The sequence below is a fragment of the Branchiostoma belcheri genome, unplaced genomic scaffold (assembly GCF_001625305.1).
Source record: "Branchiostoma belcheri isolate BF01 breed outbred unplaced genomic scaffold, Haploidv18h27 scaffold6, whole genome shotgun sequence".
Lineage (NCBI taxonomy): Eukaryota > Metazoa > Chordata > Leptocardii > Amphioxiformes > Branchiostomatidae > Branchiostoma > Branchiostoma belcheri.
This window is the reverse complement of record NW_017804242.1, coordinates 4044581-4061231: the sequence shown is the minus strand read 5'-3', so window position 1 is coordinate 4061231 and position 16651 is coordinate 4044581. Positions and strand designations below refer to the sequence as shown.

The 16651-nt window shown below is 40.0% G+C and overlaps 1 protein-coding gene across 8 annotated transcripts in view; it reads right to left on the bottom strand.

Moving 5' to 3' along the window:
• Nucleotides 1-16651, bottom strand: part of LOC109482585 (discoidin domain-containing receptor 2-like) — a 114941-nt gene that overhangs the window by 47300 nt on the left and 50990 nt on the right. For 6 of the 8 annotated variants that reach the window (XM_019785354.1, XM_019785362.1, XM_019785363.1 and 3 more), the window contains one exon: nt 12920-13025. The exons of 1 other annotated variant lie outside the window; for it this stretch is intronic. The gene's annotated coding sequence lies outside the window, so the exon portion shown is untranslated. Of the gene's footprint in view, nt 1-2590; nt 2750-12919; nt 13026-16651 lie in introns of those variants that run through there. One more of the 8 variants, XM_019785357.1, reaches the window with a different exon arrangement.

Sequence of the window (16651 nt, the reverse complement as noted above, 5' to 3'; positions counted from 1 at the left end):
AGCTCCTCCATGGAGGTTGCTCGTGCAGCCCCTATTGGGTCAGACCCAGGCAGCCCTATCTATTTTTACCCCTAGACAGAGGAAAATAAATCTTGTTTGTCTGGTCTGCAGGTCATTTGACCTGGTCATTGACCTACATGTACAGGCAAATGTAGCCTGGGTATCATCCCCAGTAGTATATTCGCAAACTCTATAACAGTTATAGAGTTTGCGAATATACTACTGGGGATGGTACCCAGGCTAAGGCAAATGACCTGCTGGCCATCAAAGTAAACAAACCATGGTAACAAGACACTAAACGCCTGCACATGACAGCTTGAAAGTTTGACTCATAATATCTCTATTGAAATACACCAAAAGATTACAAAATAACAAGCTATTTCATGGAGGGATGATGTCTACGACTTCTCCTTGTTTTTACTGAAAGTACTTATCGAGAATAGTAAGGATGACCCAGTGTGCTTGGCTAAATATGAACAGCCGAATTGCACTAGTAGCTACTTGAAAAAGTCTCATGCTTTACCTCAGTTGAGGATCATACAAAACAAAAACAAGATCTTAAACGAATACAAATACTGATGCTTTACAAAATCATACAAGGCTTTACATTAAAATCTATAAGAATAATATCTCCTTGCTTTCGTGTTGTACCAGTTCAAACAATGGTGCTACTACAGTACTAGTAAGTCCAGGCTATGTATTCCATCAATCAATGCACATTTTCACCTCATAACGACATAAGCAGTCTGAGCCAGTTTTGGCTTTGAAGAGACAATTAAAAAGATGAGACCCTATTGCAGCTGTTGTCAACTCCTCCCCTCTCCACAGGGGGGCAACATACATTATTATCTGATAGCTACCACATTTTGTTCCTCGTTGTCTAAACAAAAACACTGGAGTTGAAAGTAGTGGCAAGATACTGTACACTCCAATTTTTGTATCAATGCAATTTCAGGGTGGCAAAACTGGATTTTAGTCAATTTTCTGGTCATTCTAGTATTAATGTAGTACAAATGTAAGTTCAATCGACCCTATACCATAGCATGCTATACTAGTCTAGTCTGTTACTAGTGAGGCAAAAACATGATGTTGCTGACGGAAAATGGTTGCTTGTATCTTAGGCTGGTTCTAGCTATTTATCGGTGGCACCAAAAAATAAAGGGACTAACTTGTTTCTTGGCTTTTTCAAACGCTTTCAAGTATGAAATGAGGAGAAAAATGTGCTAAAAAATGGTAGTGACTACCAAGATCAGATTTTCTTATCCAGAATATCTTTCGTTTCGTAGCCCTAATATTACACTGGATGCCTTTAAAACTGCTGAATGTGCTAAATGTCTTCATGAATGTTACTTTTAACAGCCCATAGAACTGCCTCGCTACATATTTATGGCAGCTTTTTGTACACAACCGTTTTGGTTTGTTTTCCTAGATCAGAATGAAAACATGCGTTGACAGTTTTTAAAAGATATATGTGTCTCTTACCACAGGACTAAGCAATAACAAAAACATACTGGATGACAGATGCTCTCAAACAAAGAAGGGCAAGATTTTATTAGCCTCTACCAGGCACCGCGGATCGCTGGAAAAATAGTAGAAATTGGCCGAAATAAAGGGATAGTATACATGTACCACTACCAGAGAAGATCTCGGGCCATAGAACTTAGACAATCTAATTCGTGACACACCGAATTGGATCTTCTATGGCCCGAGATCTTCTCTGGTATACTATCCCTTTATTTTGGCCAATTTCTACTATTTTTCCAGCGATCCGCGGTGCCTGGTAGAGGCTACAAGATTTTATGTCTGTCGTACATATGGGCGACTTTGTATTTGGCAAATAAAATCAGCTGTTAGGAACAGTGGTGATTAATTAGATTGAAGGCGTTGCTTGCTGTGGCTTGTTGTACAGGATAGGGTACATGTGACTGTAAACTACAGACATAAGCAAATATCAACATCAGACAAAGTAATATTCCATTCAAAACTAAAGCAAAATTCAGTCGATAAAGTTATAATGGGTTTGCAAAGAAAAGTACACGCATTATTCTAATTTCTATACATTCAACTTTCTGAAGATGAGAATTCTTCGAAATAAAGAGTTTTCCATGCTGTTTAAAATATCTATGATATGTTGCCAAAATCATCTGATTTCTTTTCAGTTTCTATTCTTCTTTTTTTTTCCACACCAGACAGAAAAATAAAGGATAACTTTTGGGTTGTCAACTGTGGTATCACCAAAGCAGAACAGTTCAGGTCAAGGCACTTTTTGTTTTTACCTACCCTTAAACCCACCCTTAAACCTACTTTCATGATCTACCAAAAACGTACGACAGCTAAAAAGCTTTGTAATCCTTTTACACAGTACGACTTTTAGTATGACGACTTCTAAAAGCCGTTGAAAGCAAAGCAAAGTGCCCGCCAGAAAATATCTCTCCCTTCTTCAGCCCAGAAGAGAGCAGCTCCATCAATCAAGCCTGAACAAGCCACTGATAACCAACAGTACCCTTTCCAGCTGCTCCTGCTTTAAATTTCTCCCAATTCCGTTTTAAAAGAAATAAAAGGACACCAAATCTGAGAATCTGGTACAAACCTAGTTGCAGTCCATCTGTCCATGTCCAGTGTGGTAGCTCCTTGAGTGGCGGAATTTCCTACCGGAGTTCTAGACAGAAAAGCTAACACATCCTGAGCCAAATCGCCCCAGACTGACTCACACAACACACCAATGTGCGAGCCAGCCTTCTTGTCAAATATTTACCCAGCATGCTCTGCCAGATGTGTGGGGGAGGAGCCAAAAGTGGGCAGGACTTTGTGACCTCTGACCTGATACTGTAGATACATTTACTTTTGTGGTGGTTTTATTTTGCAGTATGAGAAAAAGGAAACTTTTTAAGGTCTTTGATGTTCACAGTTCAAACAATTCTGTGGTACAACAGAGATACAAACCACAATTTGGCGGTGTCATGATTTCAAGTTAAGAGGAGACTGCGTAAACTGCCACGAACATTTCAAAATTTACAGTATCGCGAAACTTCTCAGTTTCTACTTCAGATGATGTAATGTGACAGTGAAATTAAATGTTAGTTTCTCAATAAGTAAGGGCATTGTCACTTCACAGTAGTGTATGCTATCAACTTTCAATGCTTGACAAACTTCTTTTCCAACACCCATAATGTTCCTGAAGCAATCTAATGGGGATTCGGTCTAGGGCAGATGGTTTTTAGCTTGACAAAGTCTCTCTCAACTGGACAGCAAAGTTACGACTCTTTGCAGCGTAGATTGGCAGGAAAGAAAGTCGAGTTCTTGGCAAGGAGTATCCTGCCTTGTTAATTTTCAGACAGACTAGTCTAGACTGGGCTGGAATCTCTCCTCACTTACTGATGGAGAGATATCAGGACATGGTTTATGCACAAGTTCAAACCTTAAGTGTTGAGGGGTAAGTTTCAAGGACTCTAATGGTCTGTAGCTTGTTTGTGGGTCCTCCTGAACAGGGTAGAAGGTTAACGTGAAAGAAGGGTTCTAACTTACTGGACTATGGTATATGGTATGGTAGTATGCGTCAATTGATATGGGAAAAATTGTCTAAGGGGCCACCATGTACCAAAACAAAAAGTGGTCCGCCGTCACATTGCCTACGTAGTCCTTATGTACATGTAGGGGTGGTCACTTGTACAGGTTTGAATGTATCTGGAATGACATCAAATACAGCAAAAAAGTACATTTCACACAATGTTTTAATGGAGAAAGTAACCAACTTACCAATTTTGTGTCTTTTTCTATCTTAGAAACTATGTTTGCAACATGTTGACTTGGTAAAACTAGAATTTCCCCATTATTAAAACCATGGACATTCTCAATTCTGTTGCAATGAAAAAAGGAAAGGAGCTCTATTTGTGAGTGGCTCCCATGCCTACAAAGACCCAAACCGTTTTATACGGCTGCATCGCACTTGGGATTTGACAGGATGTTTTGAATGCAACTTTTCCGACACATGACATTTGTAGTCAACAGTTCTTACACTAGGGGCTTGTGCCCGGGATGCCCATAAGAGGTCTCAGTTGATTTCCTGGGGTGTTTACACAACAAAAGGCGGGAATGTTTTCTTGCTTTCACTACCCTGAAAATTAATCCCTCGCACTTTCGGGTTCCCTGAACTTGTCAGGGTCACCCATAACAACAGATTGAAAATCGCAATTTATCAAGAAATGAGGAAAATACCCGTGTTTACGTCTTAGGGTCACGCACGACCTTGTACGACCTTGAGAGGGATTATTAAAAGGAACTCTGAGTTATGACAGTTCCCGTTCCTCCTACGAGAGGTGACCCCTGACCGTTTTTGCAGCTGAGACAAGAGACATACACTCATTAAATGACTGCAAGGTTAGAAGGTGACGTTTTGAACAGGTGTCAATGACAAAGTATCAACTAGCGATTATCCCAAAGCTAAAACATACAAATGTAGAACACAGAACAAGCATCATTGTTAGCAGTGAAACTTTAGAATCTAGCCACAGGCCTATACTATATTATATTGACATAAAGCCCTTGTTCACATTGTATAACATTAATACATGTGTTCTAGACCTGTCACCATTACAACTTTTCTATGCTGTAATTATCATGCACGCATTTATGCTTTGAGGCTATATATGAGGGCCTACATGGGGGGGTAGTGATTACGAATTATGCAAAATTTTCGCAACTGATTACAAATAACGTTAAAGTCTCAGAGCTGATTACGACTTTACGATTTGTGGCTAATGTCCTATTACGAATTACGAAGTCTAAAAAGGCCTGATAACGCCTTACGAAAAAGGGCATGCAGGCCCTCATATACATGTATTATACCTAGTGCACAAACACAAAATCAAAAGTGGTATCATCAAAATGACTAATTATGATTGTCAACTAGAGGCCATTTTTATCTTGTTGCCTTGGTCAGCAATGTAGAGTATTCAGAAATGTGATAAAAATCATATGAACGCTGTCTTAGCCAAAGGCTCTGGATTACTTCAAACTACCCAGACCAGGGAGTTGGTTGGCATGGCAGTCATTTTTGCCCTGACCTCTACGACCAGGTAATGTTAGGCTAGAGTTGTCTAAACAATACAAACATGCAGCACGTCCAGAGAGGCATTTCAAAATGGACCAATCAGAATCGAAGGACACATAACTGCCAATTAAAAAATATTACAGCACTTGTATCTATTGGTATATCATGTATCATAGAATTATATCAAAATGGCAACAATTTTTATAATTCTTTGTCTTAAACGAGCTTCGCCAAGGGCTCCAGAAAGCCTATAAAGTACAGTAGTTATCTTTTCAGCAATCTTTGGCAGTGAAAGTCTTCAGAATACTTTTTGACGGGAGTAAAACTAAAAAGCTTGCAACAGGTTGCTCCACTTTATAAGTCTTTTACAAGACTATGATCTCTGCAACCAATGTACTAAACAACTTGTAATATGTAAAATAAAACGTCAGGTTGAAAAAAGTGACTACAATGCTATCATCGTTTGATCTCTTAGCGTAAGAAGCGTGGTGGCTCAAAAGTGTTTTTCGCAGTCAGGTTTAAGGGTGTCTAGACTAGGAGGAATTCTCTGCCCCCACCCACTCACCCATTCTGGCTAGGGCAGGGAAATCACACTCAGGCATAGCAAATAATGTTTTGTTTCTGGTTCCCAACCAACCCTAGAAAAAGCCACTGACCCTAGCTTTTATGGGGGGGGGGTGTTGCTGGCAAGGCTGTAACATACATTTTGGATCTGAATTTTGAACCCACTTTTAAGAGAGTAGAAACAGTTTTAAAAATCAGTATTTCACACATTTTCAGATTTTTTCTTGAGTAAATCGGATGAAATAGTTGCAAGGACAGGTCCTGAAGACTGCCCTGGTCCTTTTTTTTTTTTTGACGGCGTCGCTCAATGCAAGTCCAATTATTTTTGGCCACTTCTAGGCATAGAACTAGAGGTATAGAACTGTAACAGCAACTCTTCTCCCTGAGTCAGAAACATCATGATTGAGACCAGCCCAATTTCTCACAAGTAGTGCAGTGAGGACTAACTGACCCAATAGGAGAAGCAGGGGTCCTGATGCAATTCAGTTTCTAAACTATACATGTTGGATCGGTACAGCCAAAATCAAAAGAAAGAAAAGAAAGGAGAGAGAATCCCTATCTACGGTATCCCTATTTCTATCAGGACTATAACCAGAAACACAACATTATTTTCCTCTGCCTAAGCACCAACAACCTGTGCACTTTCCTGTCGCCATGAGACCAGGCCATTCTTTGAGGACAAATGTTCCTGAACACTTGGCGACTTTGAACAGAGCGGCAAGTCGCCTCCGCAGTAAACTTCATTCCCAACTGCCCTGACGAGGGTGCTTGTATGAAGTACGTTGTTAAACAAGCCGCGTGTCTCACGGTCGATAGACAAACACAACATCTTCAGGTACAAAGAAAACTTTCGCTGCTTTTACCCCTTAATGACAGGTCACAGGGCCCTTAAGGAATGTTTAAAATCATCTGTTTATACAGAGAATGTTTGTGGGCATAACACTGAATTCTTAGCATCTACAATGCCATATTTTTGTGCCTCTTGCCACTACTACACCAAGCTAATTCTTAAGCGTTACCACCCCATGATTGAAGCAATTTCTCTACAGATTTCAATCGGAATGAAGCATGCCAAACTGTTCTTTCCTCAACATCATTCCAACGCTTCTTGGGAGGTAAAAGGAGTCAAAACATCTTCCCAGCAAGAGGGCAGGACCTTGGAGGAAAAAATACCGCTTACCTGCGCAAGGACTGCATGCATGAATGGAAGGTTTCCTGCCCAACAACAGAAACTTGCATCTTAACAAGTTCACGGTGGTAGTTTGGCGAGGGAGAAATTTCCTGTTTTAACTTGGAGGGTGATTACTGGCAGGAACTAATCAGAACGTGGAGGTGACTAAGTCGTGTTTGGGAACGTTTTTCCGGCCACGGCGTTGTCGGTGCATGATCAGCCATCGGGAGTGGCTCTCTGACAACTGACAGGGTCTGCGGTAGGTTGATCTCGTGTGTGTGAGGCACCGACTGTTAACTACACCAACAAAGAGACTCACAAATTGACTCTTGATAATGACCATCTCCAGTCAACCCTCCTTCCGTTTTTGGCAACCACAAACAAATAAACGTCAACAGGTGCTTTTACTCACATACTTTTATTATCTACGCTTAAGGCTAGAGATTTTTAAAGCTTTAGACCATGGACATTTTTATGTAGAATTTTAGAAAGAGCTAGGACATCATGAAAACAGAAAGCTGTGGTGAAAACTTGCATCTGACTCTGTTCACTCCAAGACTGTGTGCACCAAAGTACAGACTTACCCCTTAGACTATGTTGTCATTTTTGATAGTCCAATCTATAGCACTATCCTTTTTCAAATCCTCGAACCTAGAAGTCAAATTATCGCTGTCTATATTAGACCCTTTTTGTTAGTGACTTTTATGAGACCTGGAAACTTTTTACTAGCCTGGGTACCATCCTACTTGTATGCCGGGGCTCCCACACTCGCTTCCCTACTTGTTAGGGAAGCGAGTGTGGGAGCCCCGGCATACAAGTAGGATGGTACCCAGGCTAACTTTTTACAGCATGGTAATATTTTTCAACAGGAGCTTTGCCGTGGGCAGTCTGCCAGTCAATCTCTGTTGTGTAAACCCGTGGTATGTTGAAATCTGGTGCTGAGGATGAGTTTCCCCATCTTGTGGAGGTTCTGATGATGAAAGCCACCCGGGTGTTTGTGTACACATGACTTTCTAACATTTGTCTTACATTTCCGATGAAGCCTTGCAAAGTGAGAGAGTGACCTACTGAGGGATTCCATTAAGAGCCATCAAAGTAGTTTGAAGAAAGTTCATCTGTGTTGGTAGTTACATGTTTAAAGTTCAAAACTTTTGGTCCAAACTATAAAAAAGTTCTCTCACCTAGAGCTTTCGACCAGTCACTCTGGTCTTCCTCAGTAGACTGACCCAGTGAGGCTTGTCATGTGGCTTCTTTGAAGTGTGACATCAACTAGTTTGAAGATGGTTTTCAGATTTGTTGCAGTTGAAAGTGTCTTCCTTAAAGTTTTTACATGTTAGTTGAAGCAGCACTATTACTATAATGAAAGTACTGTTTAGACATGCGTAATGAGACCAAAAAAAAACAGTCATTCAAGCAACTGGATCATAGATTTTGAAAACCGTTAGACCAAGGACAATGTCTCTGGTTAGACATTTCAAGTAGCATTCACTACTTTTCGCCACAAAATGGAAAATGGTGAAAAGTAGTGGATGCTACTTGAAACGAATAACAGTTTTCAAAATCTATTCAGTTGTTTGAGTAACTGTCTTGTTTTCTTGTTATTATAATCCTTGGACATTAATGACTGCCATTTTCATGTGAAGATTATAGTAATGCAAAAACTTTAAGTTCTAATACCTTAACTAGTCTCTTGCAACTAAATAGATTAACATGTGTTTTACAGCTTTGTTCCAATTCAAGTACAAGTCAGACTCCAAGACTTTGTTTAAGCCTCTAGTGTAACATTTTAACCAGACTATAAAACAACACCCAACATGTGTTTTCCAACTTTGCCTTTGCTGGAAGCAGCCAGCTTATTTCTGACCATAGGCTTTGCTTTAAATTTCAAGGCAGGCTTGAAGGGAAAGGGTTTAAAATTTCAAACCACTGGTCGCAGTTTCTAACAGTAGGGTGGTCTTTAAAGTTTGTGTTGTGTTTCAATGCAAAAGTTCAATCTCCAGATGTTCAAGGTCCATTTTCTCTACTGTTATAGCAACATAACATTCCCTTAAAGGCTTACAACTTATCTTGTTTAAAGGCATCCAAAATTGAATAGAATTTCAGGGTGGCAAACCAAAAATGATATTGACGTTTGCTGTTATTTCTTTCAAATTGGCTTTGAAAGTTCAGTTTTGCTGCCCTGAAATTGCATTGGATGCCTTTAAATTTCTGGAAAATCAATCATAGATTTTCATTTCTTGCACTATGATCTTGAATCTCGAAAGGCATCTCAACTACTCGAGTCATTTCCCAAACTTCCTACTTCTTGAGATTTTCTGTTAGCAGTCAATGCCACGAGGCGGGGTGAAGTTAACCACGCTTCAATTACTCTGTTCCCTGCTGTGTGTCACCTCAACTGTTTTGACACAAGACTCGAACATCTCAAATCCAAACTCCTGTACTCAAAGTCACTGCTTCTGTTCAATCAGCGACTTTTCTGGAAGTTGTCTGAAGAAAATTTGCCCCGTTGTGGCACCGACTTATTAGTACACAGCCTTAAAAAGTTAGAGAATTTCAGCACGTGCTTAAGACATTTCTGAAGTCAAGGGTTCTGGCAATTCTCGCTGCATGACCTTGCAGTTGAACATGAAAGGCCAATTTCCTGTGGCAGACATTCCGCATGCGGCTGCCGGCCGCCACGCAAATTGCTTTGACCAGTCTAGTCCAAGTTTGGCCGCATAAATCTTGATTCTTGTCCTTATTTTCTGCCCAACTAACTTTCAGACTGTCAGAATTCACATGCCTGCATACTGGAATCGACTATTGGCATGGATGCAGTTGAGAATCAAAATATCAAATACTTAAAAGGAAAACTTCATACTCTTTAAATGTATAATTATGTTAAACTTCTCATTGCTGCCTAACTCCATAACCGATTAAACCTTTGTAAAACGTTGTCAAATGCTTAGATTTTACAGTAGTGTGTATAAAAAAAGAGTTTCCCAAATATCATAACTTTGGATTTTATCTTTATCCATGTATTACCTGGTACAATTGCCATGCAATATAGTTCTATGTATTGCTGTTAGAAACTAAAAGATTTTTTAAGAGAAAGAAAAGATTTTTTACTTCTTCCAGCTCTTAAAGTATAGTCAGCACCTTTTACAAATTGGCCCAGAGCTTCCTTCTTGACCTGAGGATTTTTTACGATCGCAGGCAGACCCCCGCTCCCATCTGGACATCTGACAGTCCTGACTGGCGTTTCGGTGATAAAGTCAGCTTTACGCCGTCCTGCTCTGCCTCAGTAAAACAGGTGACGAGATGTCGTGAGCGGAAGGGAAGCATCTGTGCTCTGGCAGCCAAACCTCTCCGACATTCCCCCAGCCCTAATTTGTGAGAGCAGCGGGCGCGGGGGTTTTGGGAGGCCAGACGCTGTGAGAATTTAACATCCTGATTGTACTGATAATGTCTGGTCTTCCGCCGCTACACATGGCAGCTGAAATATGGCATAAAAGTCCAGGCAAATGGACCAGACCACTTCTGTTCATCCCAATGTCCTGACAAATAACAGATAAAACAGACCCCGATTTACCCTACACTGAAGTCTGTCACTGTTAGGCCCACTACAAATTGTAACCGTGAATTAAAAACACTGACGAAACCTGATTTCCCTTCTACTGCGAAATAAAACCACTGCAAAAGTAACTTCGTGAAACAGATTTTCAACCGACCAAAAATATACTTTTAGAAGAACTATTGACACAACAAAAGTGCAGCAACTTTTGTAAGCTATGTCTATACCTAAACATACAGGCAGACATGTGGGTACAAAAGAATTGAGCTACATACAAGACTATGCCTAGAGAGATCCCTAGTGCAGGATATTAAAAACAAAATCTAGCTCCCGTACGCAAACGCAATTAAGAAAACTAGCCCAGTGATACTCAGTTATGATAATCAGCCTTTAGAATGTCCTGGAGCACAAATAACCGGCTCGGAACCGCCGCAAGCCAGGCTTTGAACCGGGCTTTTAAAATTCCAGTGAATTTCACATCCTACCAGCAGACTGATCTCTGTAAATCCCCGGGAATCTCTTAATCTGTTAGATTTCTACAACTCTTTTGCTAACATGTTTGAAGGCTAATGGTGCTTCAATGATTGTACTGTGTTTACAAGACCAGGGGATTTGGGTGTGGCTGCCAAGGTTATAGGAACACGCTGTTAAATGTTGTAGAATGCCGGTTGATCCAAGTTTCGTGTTTAACCATATCATTATAATACCAGGTGTATAACCTGCAATACTTCTGGTTATATTTCGTGGTAGGAGGAAAAGGGAAGTTTTCTGGTATTTTGAATTTGCGGTTGAAACAATTCTGTATGTAATACAATTTGCGGTGTCTTAAATTCTAGGTTATTGTGAAAATAAAACCATCGCAAAAGTTTCTGAATTTACAGTAGCAAGTGAACCTAATGGTCTGAGGCCACACAGACCTTTTCATGGGCACCATAATCCTCATAATCCATTGATCTGATCACTATTTTAGGTAAATGGAAAATGTCCAGTAAAAATCCAAAGCAGGATCTGAGATATTATCTGTTGTCTTCATTGTACATTTCAGCATTTTTCAAAAGAAGAATAAATAGCAAAATATGCCAATAGATATTGGGTCAGAAATACATTTTTTTAAGTTCATAATGCTACAGTCTGACTTTCTTTCTATAGTCTTGAATAGTAACTTGAATTGAGTTTTGAAAGTACAGTAATATTCAGGACAATAGGTTCAGTACAGTTTAACTCAGTCATGACCCCAAAGGTGTTGTAATATTCACCTGTTGAGTACATACAAACCTGAAGAAATAGACCAAAAACAGCCATGTCAGTCTATTGTTCTTAAGTTATATTCCATAACTGCTAGCATAAAAGTAACAAACCTGACTGAAGGTGGGACAAGTTTGGTGCAATATTGTGTAAAAACAAGCTTTACTGAGACCCAAAATATACAAATTCCTAACAAGAGAACAAAAAGAACTCACTACAGAGAAACAAAGATACCCCTACAGTAAACTATCACAGGAATGGCTGACAGTTTATTTAGAGGTCCTGTCACCAGCATTGATGTTATGGGCAGGGTAGATAGTTATAATCACTCTAACAAGCCCTCCCACATAGACTCCACTGTTTGGCATAGTACATGAGATAAAGCTTGTGTCAGCCAAATTCTCCATTTAACCTACAATCGTACCAGACTACAGAACAATTAGAAACCAATTTGTACAGTATTCAATTAACCTTACAAACAGCTAATGATGTCCATGTGCTTTTCTGGAAAATGTAAAATGGTCCTATACACAAGGCAGTCTAAGCAGTCTACAGAACTTTTAAGAAAGGCTTTAAAATTTTGTGGCAGCTTCTATCTTTAACCTACAATCGGACTACAGAACAATTAGAAACCAATTTGTATTGAAATCAATTAGCCTTTTCAATCGCTAATGATGTCCATTCCATTTTCTTGAAACTGTAGAAGGCTCATATACACATGGTAGCACAAGACATGCTATAGAAAGGCCTGAAAAGGCCTAGAAAGATACATGTATTGCAGAAAGAGTAGTGAATACTACTATGAATACTGCACAATGGAATCCTGCCCCCAGTACAGTGTAATGCTATGAGTAAGATAATCTTTGTGAGAGTTTTTAGTTTGCCTTTGGCTAAGAGCCATTGTCTGAGTGGAAAAATCAATTCTTCTCTTACTTCAGTCTTAGTCCTACTAAAGTCTTAGTCCTACTTAATCCTCGACCTGTTTTAAAACAGATTAATCGCTGTGGTTTTTCAGGAATGATTTAAGACTTACCCGGAGTCAAGAAGATCACACAAATCTCAACTACCACATGTCACAGTATCAACTACCACTATTGTAAGGCAAAAACATACAAAAAGCCTTGTCTATGTACTGTTTTTCCCACCTACAACAGACACAAGACTTTGTATACACTCAGTATGTCAAACAAAATGGCAACAACAACAAAGTCGAAACATGGGAGTTTACCTTATTTCAGTATAGGCACGGCGACCACATGTTATTCCACAGCATACCTTAAATCATTCTCTGTGTCACTTTACAATGGAGAACCACAGGAAAACAAATATGGCTCACCTTGGTTTGGGCAGTGGGATACCCTCAGGCCAGTGCGGACGGACTGCTCTGGAGTCGAAACACACTGACACAAAGTCTTCCCACAGGAGCGTACCAACTCAGGAGTCTGCAGAGGGGTCAACAACGAAGAGATGCTTAGCACAAAAATCTTCTAAGTTCTAACAGTGTAAATTTTCCCTCAGAAGTTTTAATGTTTGTACAACGATCCTTGAAAAGATTCTGCATCTTCTACGGACTGTTTTTGATCGAGTGTGAGCAATGGAAAAATTGAGATAACCTTTGTGGCACCCCTTCGCACGAGGTCCACCGACTGGTTGGTCAACTCTGGTGGCTCACAATGGGTGCATGCCTTTGCTCTCCACTTCACGCATGAAATCCCCGCCCCTTTCCACTTGTATACCCAAAATGCAAAGACCAGGACTGTCCAATAGGACAGTGTGGGGAGGGGTTACTAGAGGGTTTGTCCGGGGTTTCTGCCAATCATGAGGAAAGGCCGGGGCTGTCCAGTAATTCCTGTAAAATTTCTCAATGTGTATTGACCTCAAGAAACAATAGAAAAAGAGGGGAAGAAACTTATTCTTTTGCCAAAATGAAAAAAAAATTATGATTTTCAGAAATCTCTGAAACCCCACAAAAAAACTTTTGCCAAAATGAAAAAAAAATTATGATTTTCAGAAATCTCTGAAACCCCACAAAAAAACTGCTCCACTCTACATAGCATGACTTTTTTGTGAAGCTTTCACAGTGGTTTTATTTTGAAGTAGGAAGGAAAATGTAGGTTTTCACAGTTTTAAAAATCACTGTTCAAAACAATTCTATAGTACAGTAGTCATACAAGGAAGACATATCAGTAGTGTCATGGATTATTGGTCACCAGGAAAATAAAACCACCTTGCACGTTTCACAATTTACAGTAAGCAGGAGAGGACTATAGCAAAAAGACCACAGAAAGTGCCTCTGGCTGTATGCATGTGAAGGTGTAGAAATGATAATGATGCATTGTTCCAGCGTGGTAAGCCAACCCCTCCAATTACCAGCCTGGAAATGGCAAGTCACCAAACAATAGCCAGACACGAGTTCCCATTGTCTTACAGACAACCCTAATTAAACCGGCCAAGTCTGCCTTTCACGGAGAAGATCCTGTATTTTCATATTCAAATCCTAAGCCCTTCCCTCACAATCATGGCCCAGCTAGCCCCAGAGCCAAGAGAAAAGTCTTACAGGTCACAGAGCAAATACTCCTCAAATCTATCCGATTCTTGCTGAGTTTGGAATCCCTCGGAGGACTCAGAGTTTCTGAAGTGGAAGGGAAGGTTTTTCAGATTTTAATCAGGAGCTGTAACCGTCCTATTAAGGTTTCCATAGAGAACAAAGGGAAGAGTTGAGATACAAAAGTGCACGAGGAAATTTTCACTGAACTGAGCTAAAGCCAATTAGACTTACCTCTAAGTAGATGCCTAAAGCAACTTTGTAGACAGAGAACGCCGTTTGGTGGATGGAAAATTTTTTCCATTCAAATTTAAATGTACAAAACTGCTTATTTCTACCTCCAGGCTATAGAAGCTACTTTTCACAGAGATTTTATAGAGCATGGAAAGAACACACAAATGAAGTAAAACCTTCAAGTTTTAAAAGACAGTGAGTATCACATAGTTAAATGTGTTGAAAGGTAAAAAGAAGGGTCTTCTTTTTAGAATACACCCTTGCCCTTCTTTAGTTCTGACAAGAAACTGTTAAAACCCTTCATACACTGATACAGTTATCAGACAATACACACAAGACAACAGGCAATACACACCCAAGGTATACCTTGGGAAGGTAACATTTCCTAATGGGTAGGATTAAAAAGTTATGGGTCATTGCTTAGTACACTTATTGCACTGAGAATTACAGAAAATCTCTTTGAAGTACTACCAGGAAAAATGTATATTCATCTGAACTGTCTGAAAGACAAATTCTCAACATTTCTTTCTTTTTTATTTATTTGCCAAACTCTCGTTTGCTGAGTTCTATGCATATTTATGACTTAGAACAAAGAGACCGGGACATGCCGTAGTGATTTGTTATACCCTTTGTGGAACACGTCACAAATGTGGTGGGAAAGTCAAACCCAAACCACTTGAAGATAATTTGAGTCCTTTAAAACGAATAATTTTCCCGACAAAACAAAAATTGATTCTGCAGAGGGGAGGCCTCAATTTTCTATTCAAACTGTATAAATAGGTGGCTCAATGAAAAGAACATGGAGACACAAAAGGTAACTGTTTGTCACAACTGGACAAAAACTCCCAACAAACTGAATAAACAGGGAAAAAGTCCCTTTCAGCGCGCCGAAGTCTTTTAGCGACATGCATGATGAGTCATAGCGCCCCTGCGTATCATCCCGTTCCGCACCGCGCCGAGAAACACCTACAGAAGTGACCAGTCCAAACACCGGACAAAGAACCCAACCCGACCGGAACACGTAGGCTTGTCACCTCTACTCAGAAGGGACGGGTTGTTTTCACATTCTTGGGAAAAAAAATCAGGACAGAGGATGTTTTCCCCTCGACCCTCGGCAAACACGACAACAAAGGCGTCCTTTATCTAACGTTACCTCTCGGCTGTTACTGTCTACCACGGGACGTCACCAAAACACAACAAAATTTACCAACTAGAATCCTGTATGGGTAAATACAGAGTTGCCTTCAAGGCTTTTGCCAAATATTGACTGAAAGTGGGTATGCCAAAGAAGTGATTAGATTTTGGACTCCTAGCTGCTTTCCTTTTGGAACTCCTAGCTGCTTTCCTTTTGGAACTCCTAGCTGCTTTCCTTGGTACTGCATACTGCAGTAGAATTGCCAGCTTTATTTTCTGTGTGGTCTGCCTTTCTGCATACGGAAGGTTGTCAACGAAAGAGAACAAGGACCAAATTGTTGCCTCGTAAAAAAAAGTTGCCAATGGAAGTGATTAAGAAATGGGTACTTCAGGAGATGGGGTACATTGTCTTGCAAAACTCAAGTACACAATCCATTACAACATATTCTTGTGCAAAACTTAAAGGAAACCCCAAACAAACAGTGTAAACACTTCAAACACATGGATGCAAATGATTTCATTCAGAACTCATCAACTAGAGAAGTCCTTCAAGGAATGGGATAAATTCTCATGTAAATATCGAAAAGACCGAAAGAAACACCTCCAATTTGTTTATCAGTACACTGGCCATAAGTTTATTATATGCCACTTTTTTATAGAATGCTGGTAAAATCCCTTGAAGAAAATGATGTGTGATTTTAGGTTCTATTGTGTTACAAAATTGTGAACTTCAAATGCCTTAAAAGCCTCATTTTCCCTCCTACTGCAAAATGAAAAGACAGCAAGATTCAATGTAAATGCATTTACAGTAGCCAAATATGCCTATTGGCAAAACCACCCCCCTCCCCCGTCATTCACAGTCCCTAGTCCTTGTGAAGTGATGTTTACTGATTGCCCTGTATAATACTGATCATACATTTTCATCGCCCTACTGATCATGTGCAAACATAACACAAAGGCTGGAATCACTGGTAAGTGAGGAAACCATCACTTTCCTCTTTGCATATCGTCACCTGACTGCCACTGGGCATTATTGTGCAAAGTCAACAGCAAACACCACATAATCCTGCCAACAGGGTGTGAATGTGTCGGCTTAGCTGGTGGTACATCAAGTACCCTCTTGCTAACAACTCTCTCTGTACAGTCTCCATAGCA